An 8,927-nucleotide genomic window follows, 5' to 3' on the forward strand; every position below is an offset into this window, starting at 1 on the left:
AACTTTCTAAAGACTACTACTAAGCTACTACTACTTCTAAGGACTACTACTAAGACTACTACTAAAGACTACATCAGATGAGCTTCTACTAAAGACTAGTATTTGATGACTTCTACTAAAGACTACTTCTAAAGACTACTATTGATGACTTCTACTAAAGACTACTTCTAAGACTAGTATGATGACTTCTACTATTAAGACTACTTATTGATGACTTCTACTAAAGACTACTTCTAAAGACTAGTATTGATGACTTCTACAAATAGACTACTCTAAAGACTAGTATTGATGACTTCTACTAAAGACTACTTCTAAAGACATATTTGATGACTTCTACTAAGACTAGTATTTGATGACTGACTACTAAAACTACTATTGATGACTTTACTAAAGACTACTTCTAAAAACTAGTATTGATGACTTTACTAAAGACTAGTATTGATGACGACTACTAAAGACTTAGTATGATGACTTTTATAAGACTACTTCTTAAAGACTACATTGATGACTTCTACTAAAGACTACTTCTAAAGACTATATTGATGACTTCTACTAAAGATACTTCTAAAGACTATTATTGATGACTCTACTAAGACTACTTCAAAAGACTACTATTGATGACTTCTACTAAAGACTAGTATGTGATGACTTTTACTAAAGACTACTTCTAAAGACTACTATTGACTGACGACTATAAGACTATATTGATGACTTCTACTAAAGACTAGTATTTGATGACTTTTACTAAAGACTACTTCTAAAGACTACTATGATGACGACTACTAAAGACTACTATTGATGACTTTTTACTAAAAGACTAGTATTGAGACTTTACTAAAGACTACTTCTAAAGACTATATTTTTGATGACGACTACTAAAGACTAGTATTGATGACTTTACTAAAGACTACTTCTAAAGAGTAATTATATGACTTCTACTAAAGACTACTTCTAAAGACACTATTATTGATGACTTCTACTAAAGACTACTTCTAAAGACTACTATTGATGACTTCTACTAAGACTACTTCTAAAGACTACTATTGATGACTTCTACTAAAGACTACTTCTAAAGACTACTTTGTTGATGACTTCTACTAAGACTACTATTGATGATGACTACTAAAACTAGTATTGATGACTTTTACTAAAAGACTACTTCTAAAGACTAGTATTGGATTGAACTTCTACTAAAGACTACTTCTAAAGACTATTATGATGACTTCTACTAAAGACTATATATTGACGACTACTTAAAGACTACTATTGATGACGACTACTAAAGACTAGTATTGATGACTTTACTTAAGACTACTTCTAAATATAGTATTGATGACTTCTACTAAAGACTACTTCTAAAGACTAGTATTGATGACTTCTACTAAAGACTACTTCTAAAAGACTACTTATTGATTGACGACTACTACTAATGACTACTACTGACTACTACTGAGTACCAGGAACCACTGGAGAGACATCCTGCATTATATCATTCCACATACATAAATACATGGACTGTGTAGTGTGTGTGGTGTGTGTGTGTTGTGGTGTGGTTGTGTGTGTGTGTGTGTGTGTGTGTGTTGTGGTGTGTGTGTGTGTCTACTGACTCATTAGATTACATCACTGACTCATTAGATTACATCACTGACTCATTAGGTTACATCACTGACTCATTATGTTACATCACTGATATCTGTCATACCTGAGTGCTTTCCATCTGTCCTTCTCCACCTGGTTCTCKGGGCTCTCACTCTCATAGGATGCCAGGTAGAGGCCTAGGGATGAAAGAAAGAAATATGATATGTGACTATAATGTTTAACTGTAATGTGTGATTAAATGTTTTTACTTCAAGACTCATGTTAGGTGAGACCGTGTCTTACCGTCCTCACTGAAGATGGGAGCAGTGTGGAGGTAGTGGAGGATGCTCCTGTCTGTCTCAAACGGACACTCTATCTGTTTCCACGTCATAAACTCTCCCACCTGGCGAGCCAATTCCACAAATTTCTGAAAACAAAATCAAAAAGCAGAGAGAGAGTAAGAGAGAGAGAGAGAGAGAGAGAGAGCAAGAGATTGATTTGGCAATGTAAAGACATTTACCATGCCAATAAAGCCATTTCAATTGAATTGAGAGAGTACAATCCACATTTGTATGTATCAGTATGAACTTTTCAGCCTTACCGCAAAATGCACATGGCCATTGGGCAGGCGGTTGGCACATCCCTCATTCAGGAAGTAGATGTCTTTGATCAGTAGGCTGAAGAAGGGAATCACAATCTAAGGAAAAGAGAGAGACAGAGTTAATGATGTGTGTCCTTGGTTTCAGTGCACAAGTAGGGGTCAGGTAAGGATAGTTACAAAGTGAATGATGGCCTGTACCTTCTCCCTGATGCTATTAGCAGTCTGGGACCTGTGGACGGCTCCCCTAAGTGCTGTTCTGTAGTTGTAGAAGTTTCCAGTAGGGTCCATCTGATGCTGTATGGTAAAATAAAATAGTATATTAGTCAATTGAAATAAAAATGTATTTGTCACATGCGCCGAATACAACAGGYGTAGTAGACCTTACCATGAAATGCTTACTTACAAGCCCTTAAAACTTCTTACGGCTGAGATCCCGTTAACGGGATCGATATGACAACAGCCAGTGAAAGTGCAGGGCGCCAAATTCAAAACAACAGAAATCTCATAATTAAAATTCCTCAGACATACAAGTATTTTACACCATTTTAAAGATACACTTCTTGTTAATCCCACCAAAGTGTCCGATTTGAAATAGGCTTTTCGGCGAAAGCACCACAAACGATTATGTTAGGTCAGCACCTATTCACAGAAAACACACAGCCATTTTTCCAGCCAAAGACAGATCGAACAAATCATCAGAAATAGACGATAAAATTAATCACTAACCTTATGAATCATTAATCAGATGACACTCATATAACTATGTTAACAAACATGATGTATTTTTGAAAATAAAAGTTCATATTATATCCAAAATCTCAGTTTACATTGCGCATATCGTCGATAATGTTGGCCTCCAAAACACCGCGTGATTTTGCAAGACCCACATCAATTGTACAAAATACTCATAATAAACATTGATAAAAGAACAAGTATAACATGAACATAATAAAATTCTCCTTAATCAACCGCTGGTCAATTCAAAAAAAACTTTACGGAAAAAAGCACCAACATGCATAATCTGAGTACACCTCAGATCCAAATAAGCCAGAAAATATCTGCCCATTTTTGGATCAACAGAAGTCAGAAAATAGCATTATAAATATTTCACTTACCTTTGATATCTATCATCAAGAATGCACTCCCAGGGAATCCCAGTTCGACAATAAATGTTTTTGTTCGATATAGTACCATTAAATTTCATATGTCCAAATACCTTCATTTTATTCCTCTCAGTCACATAATCACATTCATACGCACAGCAGACGAAAAGTCAAACATTCCATTACTTAGTACATACAAACGCTGTTATAGAATCATCTATTAATATTATTAAAAATCTTCAATAATGGTAATTATCACCGAAATCGAATGTCTTCAAAATCATATGGAAAGCGGTCACTCCACAAAAAGATCCGCCATGATCAGCTCGTGCACAAAAAGACAAAACACTAAACAAAAAAAGCTCTCCAAATCCCTCATCTTCACAAAAAAAGAAAGTAGAAGCATTCAAAACAAAGCTTAAAAGACTGGACATCTACGATGGAACCTAGATGAAATGCAAAAAGATGACCAATATCCCACTGTATATTGATAGGCAAACCTACAAACCTCAGATTTCCCACTGCCTGTTGGATTTTTCGCAGTTTTGCCAATCTCCATATGAGTTCTGTTTATACGCACAGACACATTCAAACAGTTTTAAAACTCAGAGTGTTTCTATCCAAATTATACTAATAATAGCATATCTTAGCCTCTTACCTGAGTACAGGCAGTTTTACTCTGGCACCTTTCATCCAAGCTACTCCAATACTGCCACCCAGCCATAAAAGTTTTAGAAAGTAGAGAAAAATATTTACTAAATAAATTAAGTAAAAAAGAGACAAAAATACAATAATGAGGCTATATACAGGGCTCTCATGTAAACCCCACAAAGAAGGAAGACCAGAACCTCTGCTGCAAGATACGTTCATTAATAACTGCACCTCAGAATTGCAGCTCCAAATAAAATGCTTCACAAATCAATAACAGACAATCTCAACATCAACTGTCAAGGAATGCGGAATCAGGCTCATGCAAATGCTGCAAAGAAACCACTACTAAAAGCACAACCAATAATAAAATGAGGAACTTGCTTGGGCCAAGAAACATGAGGAACGGACATTAGACTGGTGGAAATCTGTCCTTTGGTCTGATAAGTCCAAATTTGAGATTTTTGGTTCCAACCGCCGTGTCTTTGTGAGATGCAGAGTAGGTGAACGGATGATCTCTGCATGTGTGGTTCCCACCGTGAAGTATGGATGAGGAGGTATGATGGTGTGGGGTTACTTTGCTGGTATTTAGAATTMAAGCCACACTTAACCAGCATGGCTACCACAGTATTCTGCAGCGATAYGCCACCCCATCTGGTTTGCACTTAGTGGGACTATCATTTGTTTTTCAACAGGACAGTGACCCAAAACACACCTTGAGATGGTTTGGGATGAGTTTAACAATTCATCCCAAACCAATGAACAATGAACTTTAACAACTACTGTTTAATAATAATAACAACAATGAAATAATACAAATTCTAACAAGGTATCTAAGGCTGTGCTGGTTGGCTAGTCTTACCTCCAGGATGAAGAACTTGGCAGTCTTGGCTTTACCCCACGTCTTCTTCAACCGAGACACAGGACTCATATTCATACCAGCTAGRGGAGCAGACACAAGTCAAATATCGGTATTTTGCCAAATATCAGTATTTGGGTCATGTATGATGTACTCACAGATGATGGCCATGAGGGAGTTGAAATTGCCAATGTTGAAGCACTCTCTGGCCACGTCGATGAAGAACTCAATCACCTGGGCTCTCTGTTTCTTCTTAGCAGGCTGAGAGGAGATAGACACAGAATGCTAGTAGGATATAATGGATGTAAATGACATGCAAAATAATACAGTATTTGTCCCAGGGCCCGTATCTAGGATCAGTTTTGCCTTTTAGATCATAATGAATAGGATTATATGGAGAGGTTGGGATCTGATCCTAGATCATCACTCCTACTCTGAGACGCTTTGTGGATACAGGCCCTGGTCTGGGAAGAAAGTATCAATGCCTCACAATGGGTATAGGAGTGTAGTAATGTTACATGGCCAGCAGGTGACACTAAAGAACCATAAATGAATCATCAACCTCAGTGAGGGAAGACTGGCATAATATAATATATCATAATACATGCCATTTAGCAGACGTTTTTATCCAAAGGGACTTACAGTCATGCATGCATACATGCTTACGTATGGGTGGCCACGGGAATCAAACCCACAGTGCTTCCATCACAAACACCATGCTCTACCAAATGAGCAATACGGGACCAGAACGAAGAGAATAACGTGAAATCATTTACCATACAGATCTCAGTAGCTACCAGGTAGCACAGCCTGTTGAACCACCTGACGTAAGCCTCCAGGTTAGTGGTCTTCTTCTTCTGCTCACTGAAACACGGCTGCTGGGACACAAACACAGAATACTGCAAATCAGGACCATTAGAGGGCCCCCCTCTCTCTCTCCTCTACTCTCTTCTCTCTCTCCTCTCCTCTCTCTCTCTCTTCTCTCTTCTCTCTCTCTCTCTCTCTCTCTCTCTCCTCTCTCTCTCTCTCTCTCTCTCTCACTCTTACACTCTTACACTCTTTCTCTTTTCAAAAAGTAAACACATGTTTTACAACAACGGTGTACTATAATGTTATTCCCACTGAACAAAGTTTGATATGCAGTATATTATACTATACCTGAGTTGCTATCTAGTGGGTCTTTCTGAACAAAGGCTTGACAAACTCCTCAGGACCGATATAACTGAGATGTTCCTGAAACAGAGAGAGCAGAGTAGAGCGACATGGCCGTGCATATTAACTAGATTCATCTCCGTAATAGAAGCCAAGCAATACAGGAAGTCATGAATCATTGAGAATCTCACATTCCATTGAAGCAACAGCTGACCCCTGGTATGCACAGGCTAAGCAACGCCAAATCAAAAAATACATAAACCATAAAAACACACACACTATGTCACTGTTTCATATTCAACAAAAACAATCACCACAGCTCAGTACATCTTCACCCACAGGTTGACCCAAACTCTGAAAGGAATGCAGCCAAGTGATGAGTGGTGTCTGTGTTTCACAAATCTGTCCCAACATTTAGCGGGAGCCCACAGTAAGCTGTGTGTGTTGTGGTGTGTGTGTGTGTGTGTGTGTGTGTTGTTGTAGGAACATGTCAGGTCACATATATCAACTGTGATGTATTCCCTTAAAAGGCACCAGGCCAAACCACTGACTGAGATGATGTCGCGCTTTTAGACCAGAATAACACGCTTACTCAGGCCTACGGAGGATGGCCCTAATTACACAACACACACACACACACACACACACACACACACACAACACACACACACACACACACACACCACACACACACACACCACACAAACACACACCACACACAAACACACACACACACACACACACACACACACCACACAACACACACACACACACACAGCACTACCATACAGTGAGAGTAGGAGCTCCTTTGTTACTCAGCCCTGTCTGTTTCTGTCTGTAGAGCACCTTTCAAAGTCTGTTACTCAGCTGCAGGCTAGAGCTAACAGAGGACCTTTTCAAAGTCTGTTACTCAGCTGCAAGGCTAGAGCTAACAGAGGACCTGTTCAAAGCCTGTTACTCAGCTGCAGGCTAGAGCTAACAGAGGACCGTTCAAAGTCCTGTTAATTAGCTGTAGGCTAGAGCTAACAGAAGGACCATCAAAGCCTGTTACTCACGCAGGTAGGCCAAGAAGCTAACAGAGGACCATTTAAAGTCTATTACTCAGCTGTAGGCTAGAGCTAACATAGGACCATTACTTAGCCTGTTACTTAGCTGTAGGCTAGAGTTAACCTAGGACCATGCAAGGCTAATGCAGCTGGTAATCAAGCAAATGTTAGAACTAAATATCCCCTGGGTTGTTTGGAAGATTTAGGTGCTCCATCTCTCTCTCTCTCTCTCTCTCTCTCTGTCTTGATTCTACATCTAGCTTAATCTCCACTTCATTTCTGTGTCTATTCCTTTCTTCCCTCTGCTTCCTCTCTCTCTTATTGTCATTTATCTCTCATCGTCTTTCTCTGTCTTTGCCTTGTTTGTCTTCCTCTTCCCTCCCCCTCTCTCCTCTTCTCATCATCTCTCCCTTCGATCACACCCTTATCTCATCCTCTTTCATCTATCCTCTCTCTCCTTTAATTCCTTCCTCACATCCTTCCTACCACTCTTCTTACCAGTTCCACATGGGTGAGTTGCTGTGCCAGTGTGTATGGGTCGTTGCAGATAGATAGTATATCCTTCTGGATAGGTGGAGGCTTGGTCTTGAAGCCCACCAGCTTGTCTGAGATTGAGGAGACTGAGGAGGCATTCACTTTGACAATGCTCTCCTCTCCCTGGGCGATGGCTGCCAGCTTCTGGTTCAGCGTCTGCAAAACCTGGTTCAGTGTCTTCCAATACGCCTGGAAAGGACATATAGACTTTTGAATGATTAGACAACTAATAATAATCATGATCAACACCATCATCATCATTCTCACCCTCCTCATCATCATCACCATCACAATCATCATAACGACCACTGTCAAACGCTCCCTAAAACACTTCAGCGAGCAGGCCTTTCTAATCGACCTGGCCCGGGTATCCTGGAAGGATGTTGACCTCATCCCGTCAGTAGAGGATGCCTGGTTGCTCTTCAAAAGCACTATCCTCTCCATCTTATATAAGCATGCCCCAATCAAAAAATGTAGAACTAAGAACAGATATAGCCCTTGGTTCACCCCAGACTTGACTGCCCTTGACCAGCACAAAAACATCCTGTGGCGTTCTGCATTAGCATCGATATGCAACTTTTCAGGCAAGTCAGGAACCAATATACTCAGTCAGTTAGTCAGTTCAAACAGAAATTTGCTTCCTGTAGCACTAATTCCAAAAAGTTTTGGGACACTGTAAAGTCCATGGAGAATAAGAGCACCTCCTCCCAGCTGCCCACTGCACTGAGGATAGAAACAGAAACACTGTCACCACCGATAAATCTACGATAATTTCAATTAGCATTTTTCCACGGCTGGCCATGCTTTCCACCTGGCTACCCCTACCACGGCCAACATCTCAGCACCCCCTGCAGCAACTTGCCCAAACCCCCCCCCCTGCTTCTCCTTCACCCAAATCCAGAAAGCTGATGTTCTGAAAGAACTGCAAAATCTGGATCCCTACAAATCAGCCGGGCTCGACAATCTGGACCCTCTCTAAAATTATCCGCAGAAATTGTTGCAACCCCTATTACTAGCCTATTCAACCTCTCTTTCGCATCGTCTGAGATCCCTAAAGATTGGAAAGTTGCCGCGGTCATCCCCCTCTTCAAAGGGGGAGAAACTCTAGACCCAAACTGTTATAGACCTATATCCATCCTGCCCTGCCCTTCTAAAATGTTCGAAAGCCACGTTAATAAACAGATCACCGACCATTTTGAATCCAACCGTACCTTCTCCATTATGCAATCTGGTTTCCGAGCTGGTCATGGGTGCACCTCAGCCACGCTCAAGGTCCTAAACGATATCATAAACACCATCGATAAAAGACAGTGCTGTGCAGCAGTCTTCATCGACCTGGCCAAGGCTTTCGACTCTGTCAATCACCACATTCTTATCGGCAGACTCAATAGCCTTGGCTTCTGAAA

General features: G+C 40.3%; 2 long non-coding RNA genes and 1 pseudogene across 3 annotated transcripts in view; all 3 read right to left on the reverse strand.

Moving 5' to 3' along the window:
• LOC139028131 (uncharacterized) overlaps positions 1 to 1,393 on the reverse strand; it is a 4,849-nt gene extending 3,456 nt beyond the window's left edge. Inside the window, exons 1-3 of one of the 2 annotated variants that reach the window (XR_011480311.1) lie at positions 1,254 to 1,393; positions 960 to 1,018; positions 97 to 173 (exon numbers count right to left, since the gene is read on the reverse strand). This is a non-coding gene — a long non-coding RNA (uncharacterized lncRNA). Of the gene's footprint in view, positions 1 to 96; positions 174 to 959; positions 1,070 to 1,253 lie in introns of both variants that reach the window. The other variant, XR_011480310.1, reaches the window with a different exon arrangement.
• Positions 566 to 952, reverse strand: LOC139028132 (uncharacterized). Its single transcript, XR_011480312.1, has 3 exons — positions 877 to 952; positions 740 to 809; positions 566 to 648 (listed from the first exon to the last, which is right to left on the reverse strand). It is a non-coding gene; the product is annotated as an uncharacterized lncRNA (long non-coding RNA).
• Positions 1,394 to 1,683: 290 nt separating the features above from the next.
• LOC111967113 (ras-GEF domain-containing family member 1C-like) lies at positions 1,684 to 8,845 on the reverse strand (annotated as a pseudogene).
• Between the last annotated feature and the right edge of the window lie 82 nt (positions 8,846 to 8,927).

The sequence above is a fragment of the Salvelinus sp. IW2-2015 genome, linkage group LG8 (assembly GCF_002910315.2).
Source record: "Salvelinus sp. IW2-2015 linkage group LG8, ASM291031v2, whole genome shotgun sequence".
In the NCBI taxonomy this organism is placed as follows: Eukaryota; Metazoa; Chordata; class Actinopteri; order Salmoniformes; family Salmonidae; genus Salvelinus; species Salvelinus sp. IW2-2015.